This window comes from Esox lucius, chromosome 19, assembly GCF_011004845.1.
Source record: "Esox lucius isolate fEsoLuc1 chromosome 19, fEsoLuc1.pri, whole genome shotgun sequence".
NCBI lineage: Eukaryota > Metazoa > Chordata > Actinopteri > Esociformes > Esocidae > Esox > Esox lucius.
Genome location: NC_047587.1, coordinates 5,924,797 through 5,951,647, shown reverse-complemented (window position 1 = coordinate 5,951,647; position 26,851 = coordinate 5,924,797). Strand labels below are relative to the sequence as shown.

The 26,851-nt window shown below is 41.0% G+C and overlaps 1 protein-coding gene across 2 annotated transcripts in view; it reads left to right on the top strand.

Annotated features, from left to right (window-relative positions):
* The window catches only part of tspan9a (tetraspanin 9a), a 177,738-nt gene that overhangs the window by 6,852 nt on the left and 144,035 nt on the right, over positions 1 to 26,851 (top strand). For both annotated transcript variants that reach the window (XM_034288192.1, XM_034288194.1), the window contains exon 2: positions 11,630 to 11,694. The gene's annotated coding sequence lies outside the window, so the exon portion shown is untranslated. The remainder of the gene's footprint in view (positions 1 to 11,629; positions 11,695 to 26,851) is intronic.

Below are 26,851 nucleotides of genomic sequence, written 5' to 3'. Positions count from 1 at the left end.
CCCACTGGCTCGGCCCACGTGGTTGCGGGTGGGTTTGGAGGATCTCGTAATATCTCTTCCCTGTCTAAAGAAGAGTTATGGAAAGCAACAGCAAAACGAAGTTCGGAGAGGGTGCTTGTGGTTTCTTCTCCAAATTGTGAGAATAATTCATAAAGCATGAGGGGTTTCCATGAGTATTGTTCTTCTTTTAGAGGCTGTGGCTGAGCGTGGTGTTCTGATGTGACCACAGGACAGACATGGTCACAGGATATAGCCTATCCCCAGTGCAACTGTGAGACTGACTGGGTCTGCTGGCTTTTCCAACAGACCTGTGGGAATGAATAGACTGACGGTTTACTTGTTGGTCATTGCACAGGCACTTTGAAGTGAGACACCGGTATCAGAAAGTATATCAGAAATGTGTGAAATTGTAATTTTTTAGAATTAGTGAGTCAATAATTCAATGACCATGTGCATTCACCCATGTCTGATTGTGTATCTGATCCCCTCCCCTCCGTTCAACTAGTACTGATAATTTTAGAGAGAAACAGGTACTAAGTCTTCCTTAATTTCTTTCTTCTTCTGTTCACTCTGTGCTTGGAAAGTTTTGATTTAAAATCAGTTACTATGAGAGTAAAGTATAGATTCTAATATTTTAATGTATTCCTGTATCTGTTTCTGGTCTGCAATGACAAGTCAACTTATTTGACTAATAAAATCTATCAACTTCCATTTCTGGCATCGATCAGTCACGCCTACAGTAGCCTGCATATGCTTGGCAACTCCTAGCACAGCGATCTCACACACCTTACTTGAAAACACGTCTGAGACCCGAGGCAAGCATGAGCAGCGCAGACTGAATGATCCGAAACATGGACGAAAGAATCCAAAGTCTGGGAGTTTTTCGAAGAGAAAAATGATGATTACCATACGGTGCTAAAAGGTTGGTGTAAGTCGGAGCTGGCTTTTGCCATGGGCACATCCGTTCTGATTTAGCACTGGAAATAGAAGTATGAAACGCCATTTGGGTCTGCCTGTGTGTGTAAATAGATATACTTGATGTCACGGTAATTGTTCCCTCGGTGATTCCTGGGTGAAGTTGTCTTGTTCACCTGCTGCTAGAAAAGCAGACCCCATGTTCTTTCCAGCTCTGGCACTGCTGGTCCTATAAATCAATAAGTATATTAGGCTAATTAGCTGCTATAACTATAGTTAGCTTTAGGGCTAAAGGGCTGCATAAGTGCCTTCGTTTTTTTAATCTATTTCGTTATTATTATTATTAACAGAAATGTCATTACAACCAAACAAGTGATTATAGCCTCATTACTAATAAAATGTGAACATTTCATACTGGTTTTATAAAGGAACGAATACATAAAATAATCAATGATCAAAGAATCTATCGTTGTAGCCCTAAATGGTTTCAACATTTTAAATATTACAGGTCCTTTTACACACAGTGCCCTTCTTTCATACACGCAATGTGTTTAACAAGTCATTTTGCAATAAATGGTTCACAACAAATCAATAAGTATGGACCTATTTAGGAAAATGAACTGATGATATGATTGATTTTACTGTTAACGGCCAATGAGTGCCAGTAATATAGGATCAAAATGTATATGCTCTGGTATGCATAAAAAGGGACAGTCTGGTGTTATGGGAACACAACACCACAAAAACACAGTTTCCAGTGCTGACTGAGATTGTTCTTATCATTAACGTTATGGCTTTGGTCTAGTTAGACTTTGGAGGCCGTATTATTTGTCTCTGAATAAAAATCTGATTTACATGAATCTCTGCACCAATATGTAGTATTTGATCTAAGCTTGCGGGACCAGATCTATGTCTGGTTATGTGTCAGGAAGATTATAACACAATGCCTATTGTAAAAGTGTGATTTAGATGTAATATCCAGAAACAAGATAATGAATAGACAACAAAAATGTATCGGTTCTCAGATCTGTTAATGTAAAGAGAAATTAATTTGAATGCTCACGAGGATTAGACCAAGGTGAATCACAGACACATGTTGAGGATTTCTGCACTGTATCTTTGCACATCTGTCCAACACTACTTTGTTATGATTGATACTGCTGATAATCTGTGAACTCAGCAGCCTTTTATTTTCGAGTCAGGTGGTGTCTAACTAACTCCATATGAAGCCCCCCCCCCCACCCCCGCCACTTCATATCTTACCAGTACAAAAACCTTTTTCGGGAAACTCTCTTATGCATGTCCAGAGAAATCTGGATTCAAAATGATTTTTATTAGCCCCAGTGGAAAAGTTTCAGCATTCAGCTATGCCTGTGACATGCCAGTGGGCTGGGCCGGGGTACTGTGGGCTGTGGGGAAACATGATGTCAGTGTGTGGGGTTTGTGTGTGTCTGGGTCGTGTTGAGATGTTGAGCTGGAAAAAGATGTACCAGTCAGAAGTGTGTCCCGTCATTCACCCTGAGGACAGGGGCAGGTCTATCTATAGTACTGTCTTGTCTGCTGTAGGAGTGACAGGTGCATCTTTCAAAGGTTGCTGGTTATCTTTACCTGTTATTTGCAGAGACTTACTTTTCTTTTTTTCACTTCAATCAGTAAAATGGCTCTTTGGTTAGAAACAAAGTTTTTCTTGGAAAGGAAAATATTTATGAACACCACATTGTGTGACTCAACTGTTCGCTATGTGTTGATGTATATGAGTAGCAGTGTTAGTAAGTAGTTATTTAGTGCAGAAGTGCCAACATGTAATTCAGAGTAGCTGTCTGAACCTTCAGTTCCCAAATGCTCAAAGAATGACAGGATTGATTTCTATCTTCCTGTTGTTTTCTCACTGACAAGAATCAGAAGAAATTCCGGTGTGAGCGAAACTCTGTCAATCTTAAGTTTAATAAAATGTTTAATCCACACCATATTTTCATACTTTATATCAACATAAACAAAAACTTGAATAAAAATATATTAAGCGCTTATATGTGACATTTTGTGGGTTTTCTGAAAACATGATGAGGATTCTAAAATTCTTGAAATGTTTATGCTTACACGACTTTTGTTTCCATGTCACAACACCCTAACTAATATTTTATTTTAAATGTTTTTGCATTTTCATAACTAGTCCGAATGACATTTCGGCACATCGGAGCCCATTCTATCCTTACATTTCCGTTACTCAAAATGATTACTCAATAAAGATGTGTGTGTGTGTGTATATTTTATAGTATGTGCACTTCACCAAAACACCAAAATAGACATGTCATAGACTCAACTGTTTTTGGATGTGATTCCTTGCAGAGAGTAACTGTTTAAATTAACCAGTTTATTTTGAGGTATCTCCTTTCACTCTCTTCTCCCCGTATATTTAGGTAATTCATGTTTATGTTTTGTAAGTCGATCTTCTTTGAGAATATACAAGTGTATTTTAAGAATCAGAACTCTATGTTTGGTCCCATATTTTATATTGCACTGTTAATGGACAGATAGTCTGTGTGTTTGAATGTGTTCATGCATTGCCATACATTTATGTGCATGTTTTGTGTGCGTGAGCAATATGTTCAGACTGACTTTTGGGTTTTGGAGAGGTCTATGAAGGTGGAAAGCAGTGGAAAAGCAGTGATCATACACAGTGATAGATTGTTATGATCTGTTAAGTCTGTTAAGCAGCCAGTCACAGGTTCTAGCCTGTCCAGTCGTCCCCAGTCAGTCAAAGGTTCTAGCCTGTCTTGTTGTCCCCAGCCAGTCACAGGTTCTAGCCTGTCCAGTCGTCCCCAGTCAGTCACAGGTTCTAGCCTGTCCAGTCGTCCCCAGTCAGTCACAGGTTCTAGCCTGTCCAGTCGTCCCCAGTCAGTCACAGGTTCTAGCCTGTCCAGTCGTCCCCAGTCAGTCACAGGTTCTAGCCTGTCCAGTCGTCCCCAGTCAGTCAAAGGTTCTAGCCTGTCCAGTCGTCCCCAGTCAGTCAGAGGTTCTAGCCTGTCCAGTCGTCCCCAGTCAGTCACATTGACTAGCCACTCTAATCATACCCAGACAGTCAAAGTCAGCCCATGGGGCATGTATTAGTAGCCTGGACAGTTACTGTGTGGTCACGGCCATAAATAATGTCTTCATTCCAATGGCCTTCCCTGGCCTACCCTTCACTGACCCCTTCATGTCCACGTTGTCTGTGCTGACCCCAGTCTGACCCTGTCTAATCCGACATAGCCAGACCCATGGGATCACCTGGAGGGCAGACTGGGATCTGTGATGACAGAAACACTCTGTAGGTGTTGGAAAGGCATTGGGGAATATGATATATAATGCACACATGGCTGTATGCTTTGTGACAAGCACAGTGTGCCAATTGCTTCAGCTAGCGCACTCTGAATCTACTTTAATATTACTTTTCTAATACAGTGAATGATGTCTGCAAATAAAATGTCTTCCTGATCCCAACCTAATATCCATGCGGTCAGAATAAAATTGACAGTGCACTGTATATCAATATTTAGGTTTATCACAACTCCAGATTTCTTGTATACTTTTTATTAGGTGTGCTAGCCTACAGCAAAGCTTGATTCCAGATTTCTTTCAGTCATCTTCTTGTTATTTGGATCGCTACTCCTCCAACAGATTTTAGGCTAGAGACTTTATACAGAAACCAAAACAGCTGTGATTCACATATTTAGGCCATCCCAACTTAGAATGCATAAAGTCTTATCAACTATGATGATGTCAGTTTGCATATATTGGCATAATTACCGTGAATTAACCCTAAAGTACTATCTATTGAAGTGTTCAATCTAGAGAGACCATACCAACTTTAATTTGTTTCTCATGTTCATACAATTCTGCCATAATTACCGTGAATTAACCCTAAAGTACTATCTCTTGAAGTGTTCAATCTAGAGAGACCAAACCAACTTTAATTTGTTTCTCATGTTCATACTATTTGTAAACAGGTATGGACTATGAGCAAAGCCAGATTATGGACAGGGCATATGGGGACTGGGCCCAGGGGCCTCTGACCATTAGGGGCATTGGGCGACAAGGCACCCCAAGGTCCCTAATGCTCCGAGGCTCCTGGGACAATCTACTTTGAGTGTAAAATGCTGATCGATAGCACTTCAATGTGGGGACCATTCAGCCTTCATCAAGAGCCCCCTAACTACCCGGGCTCCTCCTCAACTACATCTGTTCTGAGAACCTCACGACAATGAAAGAGTTTTCTCCACAACCCGACCCTCCCGAATGGATTCAGTTCAGACAGCCGAAACGTTACACGCAAAAAACATACATTTATTTATGCCTACAGACATGGCTAGCCATCATATTCTTCATTTTTATGCATTCATTTGATTTACGTTCCCGCTTCTTTGAACCATTCAGCATTACATTAAAGCTAAAAGTAATACACTGTCACAACCTTGCCTAGTGAAATATATTAAAAACTGTCCATCTTCCTAGTAAACAGGGTTGCTGCCCTTTTCTTTAAAAAATAAAAAACAGGGACCTGGTTGCAAATTAACATACAATTATTATTTTTTTTTACCTTGAAAAGGTGGGGTTTCCGTTACCTTGAAACGGTGGGGTTTTCCTTTACCTTGAAACGGTGGGGTTTCCGTTACCTTGAAACGGTGGGGTTTCCTTTACCTTGAAACGGTGGGGTTTCCTTTACCTTGAAACGGTGGGGTAACAAGCGATTACATTTAGGTGAAACGGACCGGAATGGTGTTCCGGCACTGTAGTCGGAGGATAGTGACGTGAAGTTTGCGAACGATTCTTTTATTTTTGAATAAATATTTTTGGTGACTCCTTTTTCTAATGACTCGTTCAATTGTATTGTTCATTCAAACGTTTGGCAGCGGATTCTACAACACGATCACTTGGTCCTCCAGCTCAGTTCTCCGATCAACGTCTATCTACATTCGCAGAGAAAAATAAATCAAGCCAGGAACATTATAAAGACGTGTATAGCTGATAATTGAACGCAGACTATAATAATTAATATAGTTAGTTGATTACTGATGTCACGATGAACACAGAGGAAAACTAGCACCGAGCCTTTGCCTAAGTAAAAAAAGAAATGTGTACGACTGACTCGTTCAGTTTTCTTTTTCAGTTGAACTATTGTTTAGTTAATTTGAACGAGCAGCGGTGTTTTACCAAACATCAACATAGATCGAGCCCTCAGCATATCAAGACATTTGTAAAAATTGTTGGACGCATGATCCAAAATATTTTTGTGGAAGTTTATTATTGAATGTCATGAAAAATGCATCAAATTAACAAGTGTCTGCTTAAGTAAAAAAGGTTTGTGAACGACTGACTCGTTCATGTTTATTGTTCAGTCGAACGATTGTTTTGAGGGGGGTTGATGGGCGTTACTGACTCGAATGAACGAAATGACTCAAGATTCAAGCTGTTTAATGAATGACTCGAAAATATCAGAGTCAGTAGAAAGTCGAACTGCCCATCGCTAGTCGGAGGAAAAAAAAAACCATATAATAAAACTTAGAACGTGATTTGACTATCTTTTTTGCTTAATTTCACTTGCAGCCTGGACCAAATTTGCTGTCGCTGTCAAATTAAGAGTTTTTTTTGTTTTGTTTTGTTTTTGCGCTTTGTTAGAGGCTGTCTCAGTTTGCCCTTAGTGGCGGTGAAACGTAAAGGTCGACGGATATCCTTCCTTTTTCGATTGGTCAGACGGTATTTATATAGAGACGAATGCTACATAAAATAAAGCCTGGGGGACGATTTCATCCGATATTCAGCTACCAGGTTGTTGGCTGTACACAAGTCCTGAAAGTTCTGTTAAGCTAGCAACCGCACGTTTGTCAGCTCGTATGTCTACCACTTGGGGATAACTTGCTAGCTACAAACAGTCTGTTCTAGCTACAGAATCTGTGTAAGTAGTTTAAGTGTGTTTTTAGCAGCTTTTTGTTTGTTTTAGTCACTACAATTATAATTATGTAGGCCATACTTTTTACAAATACTATTTAATTTATTTACAAATAAATGCACTCAATTAAATTCTGACAATGCTTTTTGGCTGAGATTAGATACATAACTTGTTTATACATTGACAGTCTCCAGTTGGATTAACGTACACAATTTGGTGCCCGAGTAGGAAAAATCTAACGCATGCAACACCCCAAACGCGATGCATCCGCAAAGGCTACGCATAGTGCTGTATGTTTTTGCATCATAACACATGTTCATTGGGAATGACTGAACCTCCGTTGTTACACACATGCATGGCGCATTTGGTCTGGCCGAGGCATCATTGTGAATCGGATGCGTCTATGAATGCAAGAGGCGGACGCGCTAACTTCTTGAAAATGTAAAAACCTACTCAGTTAATTTTAACCATACTAGTGTGGCAAGTTTACGGTCTACCTAGGCGAACTTTTTGTAATGTATCTTTAACTTGCAAATTGTGTAATACCACACTAGCTAATTCAGGCCAACTAATTGATGATTTCAACTTACTGTATCTTACAAAGGTGGACAGAAGAGCAGCCAAGTGTTATTTTCTGACAGATTATTATAAAGGGTATTTCATTGATTTGTTATATTACTGTACAATAAAAGTGTCTGCCAGTTAGATTTATTAAAACTAAGGACATAAAAATATGTTTGAGATTATTTATATAGTTCATATTAGATATCAAATAGGCCTGTACTGCTATTCTTGTGAAATTATTTTACTGTCGTTTTGTTTAATATCTAATATAAACTTGCCATTTGCTTTTAGATTGAACAGCTGCTCTAAATAGTATAATGGGGTTATGTACGGTGTTCTGGCACTGTTCATGTTGCTTAAGTGTAAAGGATTACAGTTCTGAGTGTTAACTTACCACATATTTATTTATTTAGTGTGTCTTAGTTGTTTATTAAAGAAATAGTGGTTAGCTGCTGACCCTCTGCCCCCGTTTAGGGTCAAGATTTCCCTAACCTTCCAAATTCCAATTTAACCCCTGGAGGCAACCCCTATAAGTTCTTCAAGGAAAAATGTCAAAGGCTGTTAGAACTACAAACTGTGAAGAACTATTTGTACTAGTTACTCGAACATCTGTAAGAACACCTGCTCAGAAATATACCGCAAAAGTCTTTTTCAAATAGTTCTTTGAGGAACCACTTAAAATAGGTTTATTTGATTAACCCTTTCGAAGATCAAATTTATAGGGGTTCCCCACCAGTTTTAATGTGTAGATCTCTTTAAGGACCCTCCAAGAACCTTTTGTTTTTAGAGTTTATGCCATTCTTGTGTAAGGGGTGGGGACATTTCCTGCTCCACTTTATCACTGCGTGGGTAGCTGAATATCTGTCTCACAGAAAGTGAGAAGTTTTGTCTTTATACAGAATGTTCGCGTTACGCAAAATAATTGTTCAGAACCACGACTCAACCTGCGGGTCGAAATACTGTTTTTATTTCCGGCCAATGTTGAACCTCAGGGAGCTAACCCTGTGCCGGACTCAGTATGTTGGCTTTATTTCTCCCAAAGCTGTTTTCCTCGGTGGGAGTTGATTCTCAGAGAGGTTGCCTGACTGGCCCAGTACCAGCCTTCTTTGTGTCCAATTACAGTTTTAACAAAATGTTGTGTCCCTGTCACTAGACCACATTGCTCCACACACACACACACGCTGTGCTCACACTCATCCACCCGCAAGCCTGTGCATTGTGCACACACATACACAAACTGCAAACACAATCAGACCACAGAACGGGCCTCGACTTACTGACAGGCACCCTGTAAAAAGATTTGCATCGCTACGGCCTCTCATCTGAATAGAGGGAGAAAGGAAGTCCTCTCTCTGTTTATCTGACTGAGGCAAGGCACATTGTTGACATTTTAGTAATTTAGCAGATCCAAAGTGACTTACAGGAGCAATTATGGCTAGTTGCCTTGCTCAAAGGCATTGCAACTGATTTTCACCTTTCAGCGCAGGGGATTTGAACCAATAACCTTTCGGGGTACTGGTCCATCGCTCCAACCACTAGGATCTGCCTCAGTAGGGCTGATTAGTGTGGCTGGGAGGGGAAGGAGTACAACGGGTTGGGGAGTACTACAGCTGTCTTTCTCCCAAGCTGCAATTTCAGAGCAGAGAATTAAGGAACCTCGTGGGGATTAGCCTACGCCACAGACCTGGCGACCCGCTCAGCAGAGGAAGGGGCACTCTTAATATAGGCAGCAGGCGTCCTACCTCTCAGTGGATTTTCAGTGTAGAATCATCGCTGCTTCGTCCGTCTCTCTTCCTGGTTGTTTAATGTTAAACCCCTGAAGGTTTAGTGTAAAAAATGAAGCACATTTATTTTCCTTAAATAGGCCAAGCCCATGTAGTTGTGTGCGCGCAGCGGATGGTAATCCGCAGATGGAGTTAATATGGCATGTTTTGGCAGAGTCTTTACCTCGACCCGTTAAATGAAATCAGCTGCATTGTAAAGCATATTTTAGTGTTGTTATTAACACATTTAAGTGGTTAGTGTTTATCTATTGAAGGGTCAGAGAAAGACAGAAAATACCTTGAGATGTTTTCCTTTTCTTTTGTCAGCACATCCTTAACTTTCAGGGTTATGTCAAATCTTTTCTCCTTGGATAGTACTTGAAAACGGAAAAGGTGGTATTATCTCTGTATTGAGATCCTTTCTCTGTCCCCAGTGATCATACATGGGCTTAATAAAGGGACAATTCACTTTTTTCAAGAAATATTTTTTTTCTAAACAAATGCTATAAATGCCAGCCAGATTATTCTGCACATTGTAAAAGAACAAGCTAACCCATGGTTTCCCAACTGCCGGGCAATTAATGGAGAATTTCCTACTTGGCTGTCGAGCCTTGACAAAACATAAATACATTTGCTTGGAGCAAGCCAGCCTATAGCCTTGTAGCACATCTGAATTCTTTAAACAACTTGTGAGAACAGTTGGATTGAATGATTAGATGGATTGATTGGAAGGACAGCCATCACCCTCTGTTCTTCTGATCTCCTACACAAAAACTGGTGTCAGGGAACGAGAGATTGCTGATTTCTATGTTTTAGTTAAAGTATACAGTTGTGCTCATAAGTTTGTAATTTCCTTGTAATTTCCATCTTGATGATGTATGAGCTTGTTCATGGGTGTGTGCTGTCGTTTACAAAAAACAAAGTTTGTGAACCCCTGATCAAAACTTCCATAAGGTTTCACAAACCTTTTAAAAAAAAAAATCGGTATAGTTTCAGATTTCCCAGAATGAAGGAAAGACTTGGATCATTCAGAGATTTGAGAAAAATACAATTTTCCTATTCATTTACATCTTTAACTTAGATTCCACAAGCTTACGGTTTAGGAACCACAACAAAAACACAACTAATGACATGTTGACTTTGTTTGATTTTAAATTAAAAAATAATTAAAATGGATCTATTAAAAATGCCACGTCCTCTATCTTTTTCTGTTTATTTCCTCCCGCTATCCTCCCCACCCACGCTCCAGTCATCAATGGGAACCGGACTGGGTCTGGAAGCTGTGCACCCAAGCCTGGACTCTGGTCTGCCTGTAATTGAATGAGTGCATCGTGATCTGTGGTTGGGTGGGCAGGCCCGGCGGTGGGCATGAGAATACTGGAGAGGAAAGGCACACAGTGAAGAGAAGAGAGAGGCAAAGCAGCCGGTCTGCTCTTCACCAGGAGAATGATGCAGCTCCGACAAAACCGCCGGGTCTAATGCCTCGTGGATTCAGGGAATGGAGGTTGCATTCTTGGTCACCTTAATCCAGTGGTCCCCAACCAGGGACTCTAAGCACAGCAATGTTGTGTCTGTGGTACAGGAACTGAAAAGGGTTGGGAACCATAGCCCATACAAAAAGAAATAATGCAGATTAATTCTAATCCTTATAAAAAGAGATAATGTGGTCATGATTGGTTGTGCTAGCACAACATCTCTGCTCAGTAGGTTATCCATCCAGCCTGGTTGTTTCTTGGGTGTTTTAGTGCACCTGTGGTAATGATGGACCTTTTCGATCATAGGACAGTATTTCCCAGAATCGAATATGGAACGCGATTTGCCACGCTAAGTACTTACACATGAACAAATGTATTTTCACGTCTGCTCTGACTGTCATTTTGAATGTCTTGGCTCACTTTTAGCAGGAATACTATGGTCTGTCAGGCACAAGTGCTTTGCCTCTAGAATAGAAGCTCTAGTTCGGCTTTCCACTGCATTTCCATGCGTTTGTTATTGTGTGGTTACAATTCTCAGCTGTCTGTAGAGGCGTTTGTCAGAAATGAAGGTACATACACACACACACACACACCCAGTCTGTAGAAGTTTGTCAGAAGTGAAGGTACATACACGCATGCGCACACACACACAGTCTGTAGAGGTGTTTGTCAGAAGTGAAGGTACATACATGCACATACACACACACACACACACACACACACACACACACACACACACACACACCCAGTGGAGCAGTTCTTTTCCAATTCAGAGTTGTTGTGTACTGGTGCTCACCAGTCCTCCCCAAGCCCCTGAATGACATTCCCTTTCTATGAAACCTCAAAGAACCCTTCACGTCGCGCCTGTTTTTAACAGTAGCTGTCCCTGAATGTGGTTTGTAATGTTAAATGACACCATGTATGTTGTTTTTTCACCAAGAGTCAGCATGAAATTCAGGCTGTGTTTCTTCTCTTTGGTTTGACAGGCCATCCCATTAGAACCAGTGGTCCCGGTACTTCTGTTCTGCTTCCCTTCCCCACATCTAAGCTGGTAAGACATCTTTTAAATTGCATCATTTATTCCAGTTTGGTAATGGCCTATTTCTGTGTACCCAGAAAAAACTGAATTATTTGGAAGTATTGGTTCATGTAAGCTTTTCAGGGGATTTCACTGTAGAGATATTTTTATTGATTAAAAATGAATTGATCTACCAGATTTAGTTTCTAGTATCAGAATTGCCTTTATTGTTAAGCACATTTATACATAGCCAGAATATTTCTTGGTTAAGATGTTTTGCTAGTGGTACCAAGCAAGTAGGAACAGAATAAACTAGATAAAAATGTTTTCACCATTATCCTCGAGCAAAAATACCACAGGGACAGGAAACCTTAACATTGGATTTATAGCTTGTTAATCTGCTCAGGTGTGGGAATCCTTCTGTGTTTCATGATTCATCATATCATTATGTGGTGGAAATGACCATCCAGATTTGATTACCCGACTACTTCAGGAGAATGTATACCCTCTCTATTGGGAGGGAAAACCCTTTTGGGTTGTTGGGGTAGTTCACACATAAAGGCTGATAATGGGCCTATCAGGAAGCGCACTCCTGGGGCTAAATTAGAGGCTACACAGAGAGAGTGGCTCACTGCTAGGGTGCAGGGCCTGCTTCCTGTCTGGCTGTCTCCAAGGTCCTTGCTCAGTGGCAACAGGAAGGACCCCCTCCCCCCACCCCACTAGTTGGCTCTGAGTTTCTCCAGTCTGCTCGTCATCGTAGAGCCAAGGCTTAACCTCAAGGCAACTGTGCGTCAGAATAGTGTGTTGTTCCCGACTCCGGTGTGTAGTCAATTATATTGTCCCAAGAGAATGGCAGGCAAAAACGAAAACACACTAGAAAGCTCAGACCTGGAGAAACTATTTGCAGAATGCAGTCATTGCAAACACCCTGCTCAGCCCCTACAACGTTTTAAGGCTGTGTCTGAAGGTATAATTTGGTCTTTGAATCAGACATGTGAACTTGATAATAATTTGTTATTATATTATATTCTCCATGTCAGATGTAAACCTGAATTAGCTGCTGTGACATACAGTCGATATAAAAAGTCTACACACCCCTGTTAAAATGCGTGGTTCTTGTGATGTAAAAGAATGAGACAAAGATAAATCATGTCAGAACTTTTAATGTGACCTGTAATGTGAACAATTCATTCGAAAAACAAACTGAAATCTTAGAGGGGGAAAAATTAAAAATAAAAACCTTCGAATAACCTGGTTGCATAAGTGGAAAAACCAGGATGCAGAGTGGAAGAATAACTACTCCTGGGTCTCACTGACTGGGATTCAAATGCACCGTCAGCATTAACCCACAATAAGTGCTTCCACCTCCAGACAACTTTGGCCCAGAGATGCCCAGTTTTCATTATCTGCGCCTGTGAGTCCCCGCTTGGTATGCTGGTCAGGGTGGCTGGCCTGGGAGAGAGTGGCCGCATACAACACTGGAGCCCAGTATAGCAGTGACCTCTGGCAGGTAGTTTCCATGCTTCAGTGCTCCCAGTTGTCCAATCAGTAGCGTAACAACATCTGCTACGTTCATTAGCCCCATAAAACACAGGTCGCCCAGGGAGATGCTCAGGCCAAGCCGTTTCTGGTGGGGAAATTGTGGAGAAAAAAAAAAAAGAAACGGCCATGTCACTTTTACACCCCCCCCCTGAGGATTAAGATTTGAGTGCTGCTTTTTTATGCTTCATTAATTCTGCTTTGATATTCTGCTCTTCCTGCCAGCATTTTCGCCACTTCTGAGGTGTTTGAGGAAGAAAGTGCTTTTCTTAGCAAATCCTATGCTCTTCACCATCCCTAATTACATGTCTTTTCTTTAATTGATCAGCGCCTGTAGTTCACTGGCTAGCTACAATAGCACATTGCTGTCTTAGTTGTGCAATGGGGCCAATTCAATTCACATAATACCCATGCTGTATAGTATGTCCGATTTAAGATTAGTATGTCCCAAACCATTCCGTTGAAAATAGTATGCCACAAGTGCCTGGATGGTCTACTAGCTCTGGAGGATTTTCATAGTTTGCAACCATGCATGCTTTTTGGGGTAATCTAGACCACAAATCCTTGTGCATTGAGTGTGCAGGAGTTTGCAATGATTCTCCCGTATCTTCACTTGATAAGAAAAACTCTGTTTTCGTCACCTTAGTTTGGTAGTCATTGCATCAGTGTCATTCACATATGAAAGCAAAATGTTGTGCCATGAAATTTGGCATGCTAAGTAGGTTAACATTATTAGACTCAATCGATTAGGTGCCCATATCACCGGTATCTAGCCAGCTGTAGCCAGCTACCTTTGCTCAAGGAATGTTAGCTTTGTGTGGTGTGTATCTGCAGACTCTCTAGTTTGGGCTATATTCTAATGACAATTCCATTGTGGTAAGATAGCAGTTCTACTGCCCTGAAAGCTATTCAAGTGGCCATACATTAATTCTATTTGTACTGGAAGTTAACTTGTCATAAAAATCACTAATACATAAAAAAAAGTTAGTTTTGCTTAATGTTGTCTAGCTAAATGTTCAAGTTGTTTAAATTGTGACAAAGTGGGGGGATTTTAAGATGCAGATAATATGACCTAATACAGGTATTCTGGTTTACTATATACTTTCCCATTGCCTGCACAGAACATACTTAATCCTCGCCGGCACAGAACATACTTAATCCTCGCCGGCACAGAACATACTTTACCATGGGGTGTGTGTGTGTTTCTGTGGTGTGTGTGTGTGTGTGTGTGTGTGTGTGTTTCTGTGGTGTGTGTGTGTGTGTGTGTTTCTGTGGTGTGTGTGTGTGCGTGTTTCTGTGGTGTGTGTGTGCGTGTTTCTGTGGTGTGTGTGTGCGTGTTTCTGTGGTGTGTGTGTGTTTCTGTGGTGTGTGTGTGTGTGTTTCTGTGGTGTGTATGTGTGTGTGTTTCTGTGGTGTGTGTGTGTGTTTCTGTGGAGTGTGTGTGTGTGTGTGTTTCTGTGGTGTGTGTGTGTGTTTCTGTGGTGTGTGTGTGTGCGTGTTTCTGTGGGGTGTGTGTGTGTGCGTGTTTCTGTGGTGTGTGTGTGTGTGCGTGTTTCTGTGGTGTGTGTGTGTGTGTGTGTTTCTGTGGTGTGTGTGTGTGTTTCTGTGGTGTGTGTGTGTGTGTGTGTGTGTTTCTGTGGTGTGTGTGTGTGTGTTTCTGTGGTGTTTAGTTTTTTTCCACTTTATTTGCACTGTGTGAGACTACTACAATAGAGACAGACAGCACTAGCCAGGTTTCATGCGGTGTCAACAGAGAGAAAAAAGATAACACTTGGCAACAGTAAACAGATCCATAGCTCACCCACCTCACCTCAGTGTCACACAAAAACATGCATGATCATACTGTGTATTTTCTCTAAAGGAACAACTGCATTATTCACAAGAAAAAGGAATGTACTATATTGTTACATTTCGTCAATATAGCCGTAACTGATGCAAAAAAAACAGGGTCAAGTTGGCATACATCAATGAAATAATTTGATGCACATTTTTTTTATTGAACTTACTATACAACACTTGTTGCCCCTCTAGAATGTGAAAACACAACATAGAAATACAACAACTAGAATAATAAGAAATGTCATCTTAATAATGTGGCCATATTCCCCGGCCCTACTGGAAAGTCAGATTCCATTTGAGTGGCTACTGGCTGACTGGACAAGCTGTGGCTAACGTCTGTTTTGAGGGAGGCGCTATACGACGTGTCTTATAGTTGCCGTTTGATGTGAAGGAACTATTGTGCAGTGAAGAAACTGTAACTGTACAGTATATGCATTGTAAACATTTCTGCTTTATAGTTTACCTGTATTCTTTTTAACAGGCAAGTGTTTTGTCAGTTTCCCAATAAACTCAGAAAATGTTACCTTCTTTAGTTGATGCAGAATGTGGTTGTGAGATAATGTTGGCGTTACACTTAAATGCTTGACCCTGCTGTCCTGTTGTATTTAGGAAGTTGCCTATAAACTCATCATAACCCTGATTAACTTTTTCCACTGTAGTCATTTGGCTGACGCTCTTATCCAGATGTTATAACTTCTCTTTGTGTGGCTCAAAAAAACATATCTGGGTTTGATTATTGTATGGCATTCACTGTGTAGAATTCTGCCGTGTAGTTGCATATGAGCTTTGATGTGGAATTTTGCATCAAAATGTTTTTGTTAAAACACCACCGCCCAGACAGATGAGCAATTTACCAAGGAAAATGTAAAACGCGTTACAAAACATGATAGAATGTATTTTGGGTATAAATCTGATTTTATTATTTTGTTTATCACGTGTTTTTCTCTGGAGCCAAACGACTTTGCCATTGCACGTAGTCATGGCGGCATCAGTTCAATGGGACCCCAGAGGTCCACATTCTCCGGGCAGCGTATTCTGTGGTAAATGCCTAACGGCTGCCGATATTATTAGCACACGAGCAGGTAAAGTAAGGTTGGATTAAGACTGTTGCCTTTGCGTTAGCCTATGAACACTGCATAGTAAACTCACTGAGAGGTGTCATATTTCACAGGCTTAGCTAGATTTACTATTAAAACATCAAGGTCTTGTTTTAATGCTCTGGATATAGCAGAGCACAGTGTAAGGGCATACAGCATCAGGAATGATGTTGGCTCTTTACCAGCTTGTTCATGTATTTCGCAAATGGATTAGTGAGGTTAAATTAGAAGGCAGTGAATTTTAGTGTACTTACACTGCATAAAAAGGCCTTTTTCTGAGGTAATTTCTTTGTACCAGCAATTGGCACATAGTAAATGTCTGGTGATCTGAGCGTAAACTTCAATGTTGTGAAGAAATTTGCGACCTCAGGTGTGGATTTACAGTGGAAATGAGCTGTGTTGCCTCTTAGTCAGGTCTAGACTGTATGTTGTTGTATGACCAACTCAACCTGGCAAAGATAATTTTGGTTTTTTTGTGTTGAAAAGGAGGCTGTTGATTGGATTCCAAAATGTTTTTCTTTAATATATAGAAAAAGTTAAATCACGTACGAAGGCATTGTTTTACAAATTATCCCTGTAGGAGGTTCAAGGCTTCACAAACAACCAAGCTTTGAAGGAACGTTGCTTTCACAATGAAGGTACTCAACCAGAAATTCATATTGGTATTCTAAGTGCCAAAAACTGTATTGACCTCCTAGTTCTAAAATTTATTGAATGTTCATTTGGAAAGTACCCTTGGAGCTGATTGAGGCATGGACCACAATGGAAAGTCTCTTGACATTATTGTGTATTTATTGGAATGAGCGGTGTAAAATTGAGTTGAACATTACATTTCTGTTGCCTATACATTTATACCAGCAGTGTGAGGAAAATATACAGCTCTGAAAAAAGTTAAGGGACCACTGCACCTTTTTCTTCCCTTTCCAAAAACGTTGAAAAGGAAAGGTTTGAGTGTGGAACAGAAGCGTTGAATTTGCAGTGGTCTCTTAATTTTAACCCTTCAGTTCCTCACTCAACCTTCCTTTTCGACTTTTTTGGAAAGGAAAGAAAAAGGTGCAGTGGTCTCTTAATTTAGTCTGCATCTGTATACAACATATTTCGTTTTTGATTTTAGTATAGGGGTTTTTCATTGTACGTATCTAGCTTGACGACATTTTTACTTCAAACTAGGCCAACCAGGACATAGCTCTAGCCCATTCCATTTATAAATGTCTGTCTATCTAATCAGTTTTGAAGCTCTTTTACTGGTGCACTGCCAAAAGCTCCTGATAGGGAAAATCTGATATCAGTTTTAATTTCATATATTCATACTGAACAGGCCCAATGGGCAATGAGCACAGACGGAGTCGAACAGGTTCTCATCTGTGATTATTTTTGTTTTATCTTGACAGCTGATTATCAGGCTTTTTGTCTGCTGTGCTGGATGTATGCGGTGGCGGTTTTTTCTCGTACTGTGTTGCTTTGGAGTTTGCGTTCCTGCTGAAACCGAGAGGGGGAGCATTCGTTTTCTAGCCTAATAAACGTGGGAATTGTATAGTGTACACCTGTATGTATACATGTATAGTGTATGTATAGTGTACACCTGTATGTATACATGTATAGTGTATGTATAGTGTACACCTGTATGTATACATGTATAGTGTATGTATAGTGTACACCTGTATGTATAGTGTATGTATAGTGTATGTATAGTGTACACCTGTATGTATAGTGTATGTATAGTGTACACCTGTATGTATACATGTATAGTGTATGTATAGTGTACACCTGTATGTATACATGTATAGTGTATGTATAGTGTACACCTGTATGTATGCATGTATAGTGTATGTATAGTGTACACCTGTATGTATAGTGTATGTATAGTGTACACCTGTATGTATACATGTATAGTGTATGTATAGTGTACACCTGTATGTATACATGTATAGTGTATATATAGTGTACACCTGTATGTATACATGTATAGTGTATGTATAGTGTACACCTGTATGTATACATATATAGTGTATGTATAGTGTACACCTGTATGTATAGTGTACACCTGTATGTATACATTTATAGTGTACACCTGTATGTATAGTGTATGTATAGTATGCATTGTATGTATACATGTATAGTGTATGTATAGTGTACACCTGTATGTATACATTTATAGTGTACACCTGTATGTATAGTGTATGTATAGTATGCACCTGTATGTATACATGTATAGTGTATGTATAGTGTACACCTGTATGTATACAGGTGTACACTATACATATACAGGTGTACACTATATGTATGCGAAAATGCCTTGTTGGTCAGAGGTCAGAGGAGAATGGGCCAACTGATTCAAGCTGATAGAAGTACACTTTGACTGAAATAACCACTCGTTACAACAAGGTATGCTGCAAAGCATTTGTGACGCCACAACACGCACAACCTTGAGGCGGATGGGCTACAACAGCAGAAGACCCCACCGGGTACCACTCATCTCCACTACAAATAGGAAAAAGAGGCTACAATTTGCACGAGCTCACCAAAATTGGACAGTTGAAGACTGGAAGAATGTTGCCTGGTCTGATGAGTCTCGATTTCTGTTGAGACATTCAGATGGTAGAGTCAGAATTTGGCGTAAACAGAATGAGAACATGGATCCATCATGCCTTGTTACCACTGTGCAGGCTGGTGGTGGTGGTGTAATGGTGTGGGGGATGTTTTCCTGGCACACTTTAGGCCCATAAGTGCCAATTGGGCATTGTTTAAATGCCACGGCCTACCTGAGCATTGTTTCTGACCATGTCCATCCCTTTATGACCACCATGTACCCATCCTCTGATGGCTACTTCCAGCAGGATAATGCACCATGTCACAAAGCTCGAATCATTTCAAACTGGTTTCTTGAACATGACAATGAGTTCACTGTACTGAAATGGCGCCCACAGTCACCAGATCTCAACCCAATCGAGCATCTTTGGGATGTGGTGGAACGGGAGCTTCGTGCCCTGGATGTGCATCCCGTAAATCTCCATCAACTGCAAGATGCCATCCTATCAATATGGGCCAACATTTCTAAAGAATGCTTTCAGCACCTTGTTGAATCAATGCCACGTAGAATTAAGGCAGTTCTGAAGGCGAAAGAGGATTGCTGCTGGTAGTAGGGCTGGTACAGGCTTACAGTTTACTGAGCGTTCTAATAGACCACAACATAATAGGAGTTATGATCCAGGATCAGTTTAGCTTATTAGATCTTTTTTATTAAAACAGTTATATGTAAATGTTCTTTTACATATAAGTGTTTAAGTACTGGGTCTCCGGGTTTAGAACTAAGCCACTGATGTACCACCATATACTTTATTGGGAATTGTGTCTTTAAAAAAATTGAAAACGCTATTAACGTTCATCCAGAATTCCATGACCCTAATTGCTTTACTCAACACATACTTCACATTAACTGAAACATAGCACTCTTCAGCACAGGATATCCAGATCAATGGCAATGATGACAATGATGAAAACAGACTCATGTTACGCATCACTGTTATACGGAAGATCCTGGATTAGATGGCAGAAAGGTTTTAATTTTTATATATATATATATATATATATATATATATATATATATATATATATATATATATATATATATATATGGTTAACGAACAGAGAAGAGTGTGTTTTGTCTGAAGCTTCAGGGCATGCGGTCTGAACTGTAGAAGGCTGTCTTCGGTATCTGAAGAACGTAATTTAAAAAGGTGAGCACTGTATGTTGGAAATCACCACCCATCCCAGTCCCAGTCAAAATGGGGTTCATGCGTGCTGTAGGTAATTTGAGGAGGAGGGGTCAACACTGTTGTTTTAATGGGCTTGAATCGGGTGAAACTCATGCTTTTTCTGCTATACCAACAATTTGTTTACAAGGTGTGACTTTTCAGCTGGAAGATGATTTCAGATTAATCATGTGACTGGGGTGCACATTCAGCGTGTTTCCTTGTAATGATCGCCATCTAGTGTAATGGCTTGGAACTACACTCGACCTGATATTGCCCACTCTGTCCTCTGTGTTCTACCAGATACTACTGACACAGTAGTCGGTAGGCTTGTAGTGACATGAGTGGGTGAAGCAAATTCCAATAAATGTTTAGATTACAATTTCAAGATTACTGCAGTGTTTGTTTGTGAGATTAGACTGCTGTTTAATCGCCCTCTAAAATCGCTGCAAAACAACCCGAATTGAGAAAAGAATGTGAATGTACCGTGGATGCTATCAACGAGTCTGTATAGATCACACAGTTTAAAATCAGACAGTTGCCAGCAATGTTCTCCGCTAATTAAGTGGACCCATTAAAGAGGCGTAATGCTATCTCGCCCTGCTTGCCGAATGAGGCGAGTACAAATTCCAACAGGTACTTTGTCTACGTCTTAATTACAGAGTCAATAATGCCCAAATGGAAAATGGTTGCTGGTTTAGGAGGAGGTGGAGGAGGAGAGGAGAGGAAGGGGAACCGGTGCCTGTGGGAACGTGGGAGGCTGAGACAGCACGTACGAGATGCTGTGCACTGAAGAAAAGAGCTCCCTCATGCCGTTCTTTGTTTTCATACTGCGAGCCACTGGACACACCTCTCTGGCTCAAAATCAGTTTTTTCTATATATAATATGGCACTGAGGAGACATTTTAATTTTGCCCCACTGCAATGACATTTGTTGATATTCCTACCAAAGCCACTAGGTGGCGGTAGTGTGGTTTCAGTGGTGAAGACATTTTGCTTTCTGTCTAAAGTGTGACAGAAGGCCTCGGATGGATCTGGTCACGTTTGCTTGTGATCACATTTCACTCGTCAAGAAATTTATCAACATGCTTTATTCCTGTGACTCATTTAGTAGAGCACTTGCAATGCCAAGTTTGTGGGTTCGATTCCCATGAAGGGCCAGTATGTAAATATATGGATTAGCTATTGGAAGTTGCTATCAAAAACATGTTGGCTAAATGGCAAATTGTGAAGTATTGTGTACACAGTTAAGAAAAGCTTTCTAAAATAGCTTATAACTCTGTAGTACTGTCTGACTGCACTGTGCAAACAGTGACTCAGCCACTCTATTTCAGGCTTCCAAATCAACCATCCCATGTGATAGACAAGGCTGGAAGATCTACTGGGGATTTCCATCATAGATCAGTATTGCCTGTGTCAGCCTGTAAGTCAACGCCAAGAGCAATCAAAGCATGATAAGATCTGATCTGCCCGTGGCTTTCCTTGAACCTCCCGGAGCTCTGCCCAAATCAGGAGCAGTGAGTCGTCCAACATCCTGTGGCTCTCTGTCTGCTCTCTATCGATCCTGTTTTGGTCTGAGTTCACGCTGTCCTCCCTGCCCTGTCATTAATCTCCGTCCCCTCCCTGGTTGGTCTTGCGCTGCCCCCCCCCCCCCCCCCCCCCCCCACCCGGTCCGCAGAGGCCATCTGTGTAGGATGCCGTTAGCTGTGGTGAATGCGGGCCGACACAGGCAGTGGGCGAAGCTTGTGACCAACCCAGCAGACTTTCACATAACTATCAGTAAATATGCTGGGTAGCGGGGGGGGGGTAACAGAATCCCAACGTGATGCACCAGGCCGCCTGGGAGGTAAATATAGCAGCGCGACGGGCAGCGTGTTACTGCTGCACTGTGGGCATGAGCCGAGGCCCCGCCGCGCCGACCCACGCCGGCCCACAATGCCCTCGGCCTGGGCCATTTTCCTGGCCCTCTCTCACCACCCCTCGCCATACTGGAAGAGCTTGAAAGGACCGAGAGGGGCACTGCTGCAATCACAATATGAATCACCAAGCCCCCCCCCCCCCATACATAGATACATCCATCACATTGCAGTAAGGTTACTGCATGCCAAATGGCAGGATGTATCATGTTGCTCCTGGAGGGGGACGTAAGACTTATCTTCGTGTCCCAGGCATCATAAAGCATATGTTGGTTCTAGTTTTAATATGTGCACATTATGCACTTAATAATGCGCTGGATTTACTAGTAGAATATACCCTATGTTCTGACAAAGGTGCCGTGGCAGAAGGGATTATCCTTTTTTCATCTGGTTGCTGGTAATTAGAGTGGCCCGACGGACACACGTGAAACCGGCATCAGAACCGTATGACCCGGCCCTGGAATGGGAGAGTAAATCACTTCCCCGGGAACGGCTTTGAACGGCAGTCACCTTGCATTTCAGCCCGCAATGCGTCAGTGTGTTATACTGGTCCAACATCAGAACAAAGGCCATGCCTGCGGATTGAGCGGGGTCTTTAAAGTCCAAACCACCGCGATGATGATGATGCAAACGACTATTATAACCACGCGCTGGCGAGATCACCATAGCATTCCTTTTATGGTGCCATTAAATGTGTTGGTAAGTGATCATCTTACATCAGGGGCCATATAATAAGCTTCAGCCTTTCTCACTTGACATTTAGTCGTTCTAAAGAAACCCAGTTTGTCCTCTAAAAGTGTTGGGGGAGGACACAAAGCACGTATTGAAGGTCGTGGATACAGGTGTGACGTTTCAGTGTAGTTACCCCTGTTTCTATCAAAAATATTGAAACAAGTTGAAGATGACTTCACCCAAAAAGGGTATGTTCTAATGGCATCAGCCAGTGCGTGCAATACATGGTAATAAAACATACCAAGGACAAACTAACTTTAAAACCAGCACAAAGTGTTCATTGATAAATAATAAAACAGCAAAGTGTTCATGTTAACAAGCCTCATAGCATGTGGTAAATAGTATCTGTGGAAATGCTGTTTTGCACTCTGGTAAAACAAATCTGTCTGTCAACACACTGTAATGTTCCACACAGATGCTACGACTTTCTTGAAAATCCGTCTATCCAAGATGGGCTCTGAATTTTCCAGTTGGGCATTGATGGAAAAATCCAGAATTTTAAAGGATTTTTCTTGACCTGTTTGCATCATCTTCAGAATATGTGGCCTGCATTCAGATGGATTTGGTGGACAGCAGATATCTGTTATGTTAGTGCTGCAATATTCTCAGGCATTAAAATACTCAAACACTCATGTATCTACAAAGTGCAACTCTACATACAGTATTCATGTTCCCTATTCCCCAATGCCATCATATCTAATTCATTGAACCCCAACCATGAGCTGCTGTTTTTATAAGTTCTACAAAGTGGCCGTGTCATTCCTATTGAAATCAGGAATTCCTTGTTCTTTTTTTGGGTCTGACATGAAACCTTGTGTTGATACGGTTTGTAACACTCCGCCCGTTTTTCCAAGTGGTCATTCCTTGGACACCATGCAGTGGTAACAGTACACTTTATTCCAGTTGTCTGTTTCCTTGGACACCATGCAGTGAAAACCTTGCACTTTATTCCAATTGTCTGTTTCCTTGGAAACCAACCCGTGATAACCATACACTTTATTCCAGTTGTCTGTTTCCTTGGAAACGAAGCCGTGATAACCATACACTTTATTCCAGTTGTCTGTTTCCTTGGACACCATGCAGTGAAAACCTTACACTTTATTCCAGTTGTCTGTTTCCTTGGAAAACATGCAGTGATAACCATGCATTTCTTTCCAGTTTTTGTTAGACAGAATTACATACTGTTTTTACATAAAGAAGGTCTCTATAATCTTACTACACAGTACAATCAAACATCCCATTGCAACCACATTTTATCGTAATTTGAGATTGTGTCCTCTCTTCTGAAGTCAATGGACAGACATTCATTATTTCTGTCGACATAAATGCAACTATTGTCAACCCAAGGTCAATGTTTACAGAATTGAATTCAATGCATACTTGGCATTGAAATGAAATCATGAATAAAAATGAGTGCAGTACTTTTCTCTGTCATTAGTTAGCTAATACTTTTAAGGTTTTTTAATGGCTGTAACAAGAACAAAAAACTCCACAATATGTAATATTAAAATAATATGTACATGAGTCCAAGTTGAACATTTTTATTAGAACTGTTGAAGTTAATAGGCTGCTGCATGTGTGGGTAACACAAAAGAGCCAGTGTTCCTCCTTAGAATTACCATTTGAATAAGAACCCATTTAGCTTTCCATGCTATTCACTGTCAGTCTACTCAGTACATCAATTTCCATATTAGTACAAATCCAAATCACTCCGTCATCTCTTTCCTCTATCAAGCGTCTTATCTAGTCAGTTTCTCACAGTAGCAGTGGCTAACACAGTATTTCCCAAGTCAATTTGGCCTTTTCAAGATTTCCAGTTTACAATTTATGGACTTTTGTGCTTCTAGACCTATAATCTCTGTCGTCCCTCACCGACGAACTTGTCACAGTTGCTCATTGACCTTTGAGACCAAAGGACTATTCTAGAATGTCCATGCACATGGTCCCTTTAGAGAGGGCTCTCCAGGCCTGTTCATTCAGCTGCTTGGCTGTTGTCTCCTTGTACATAAGCCTAACTGATTACCAATCACTGGCTGTCTAGACAGGTACACATGGCTAACTGTGAGATCAATCATTGCTCCCACTGCTGAGCAACACGGGTGGCTGCTTCGCGCTTTTTGTAGGCATCTCCAGCATGCTCGTGACCAACTTCCTCTAATTAAACACACTCCAACCAGGACATGCCTGGGTGGTCACTAACTCACTGCAATCAAGATGGGAATCCTGTCCTGTTGACCCTGGCAAGCTTATTTGCATGCTTATTGATCGCATCGATGAGGTTTCTGTGAAAAATACCCTTGTTTGTTTGGCTCCCAGTGTGTCCCCACTGAATGTAACCCAGTGATTTACCTAGAAGAGTTGAGGTTTTTTATTTGTGACCTGCTCCCGTGTCTGAACAGAAATCTATCAGGTGTGTTTCTTATTAAAAAACAAAGAGAAGATTTTCAGATTCCTGAAGTGAAAACTAGGGAATATATTTTTTTCTTCTAGGCTTACATCTGAGCTTTGTGTATAGTATTTTTCTGATTCACCAAGATTCGATAGCTGCAGTTTCTTTAATAATAACATTATGCTGTGCAGCACTTTCTGTTCAAAATGGGGCTGGTTGTTAATGCCTTGCTTACAATGCATCGCTGATCAAACATAAAATATGGGTGGAAAAAGGTAGATTTAGTACAAGGATATACAGTTTTGGAAAAATTGAGAGACCACTGCTCCTTTTTCCTTTCCAAAAAAGTCAAAAACAAAGGTTTTGAGTGAGGAACAGAAGGGTTAAAATTAAGAGACCACTGCAAATTGAATGCTTCTATTGCTCACTCACAACCTTCTTTTTCAACTTTTTTGGAAAGGAAAGAAAAAGGTGCAGTGGTCTCTTCATTTTTTCCCGAGCTGTATATGCTGTTGTTTTTTTCTTTTTGCTCAGATCTGATTAGAATAAAGAATTTAATTATTGTAACATTAACCGCGTTCAAACTTCCGTTCTAACCGGTAAAACCTCTCCCCAAAAATGGGGACTGTCCCCAGGAAAACAGTGACCCCACAAAAAAGATACACATATATAGTATTCTTATAGCTTATATGAATGGACTGAGTGCTAGTGGCAGAGAGACCTGTTCATTCTACCGGGAGCCGGATTAGTTCTTCCTTGCCTCTCTGTCATAGTCGAGGGCAATTGAGGCTGATAAAGAGCAAAGGAATGACAGGTAGACTGCATTTATTAATCAGCTTTGTGTGTCTAAATATACTTTCTAGGCTGCCTTCATTATGAAGAGACGTGTGTGGACCCTGATAATGTGCTGGTCATGTTGCTGCTCACATACAGCCTATCTCTCATTTTGAAATCCATGACCCACTCTTGGCTCATCTTTCACCACACACTAAGGCCCACAACCCTCTCTCGGCTTGTCTTTCACCACATGCTAATGTCAACTTAAACATTTTGTAAATCGTTATGTAAAATAAAGCCCATTTCTTCCTCATTTACTCTGTCTTTCGTAGTCTAATGTCATTCCCTGTGGGCAGTGCCCAGACAATAGGAGAGGAAATCATTTTGACACAGTATAAGCTCAGGATGGCACTCAACAAATGATTGTACAATATTTACGTGTGTGTCGTGGATGGGGAATTGAAGAGCATGTTTACATTGTGGAGTATTTAGCACTAATAAATAACATAGAAGTCTAGTAGCAGCAGCCAACTGGTTTAATTATGCAGAGCTTGTTGATTCTGCCCCTCACAGCAGCCTGAGCTAAGGAAACCATTTCCCTTGGTCCCCCTTTATTTGGATAGTCCATCTGTAGATACTCTATGGAGGGTCCTGCTATCAAGATACTATCAACAGCATGTATGTCGATCAGCAACTGCTTGCTAAAGGTAGAGTTACTTTTGGAATAAGGGTTACTAAAGGTCAAGTTTGGGGTTAGGGTTACTTTTAGTGTTAGGATAAATGTCAAGGTTAGGAGATTCCCAGTTAAGTGTTAGGTTTGTCTAGTTTAATGTGAGAGTGTAGACGCTAGTATGAAACGGTTCAATTCGACAAGCAGCGTTGGTGTCTTAACCAGTGAATTAATATGCATTAATTCTAAGCGTTTAGGTGTGGAGGACGGTAGGCATTTGTCTAAGACTGGAGGGCAGAGATTAGAAATTGGTTTGTGAGTGATGAATGACGGGAGGTATCTGGACACGTAGAGTCAGCCCTTATTCAGTGCGCTCCGCCTGCCATGATGAGCCTCTTGCATGTTTTGTCACTGTCACACGGAGAATGCCCGAGCTCTGCGAAGGGGGAAAAGAAGCGGTACCCACAGTAAGATACACT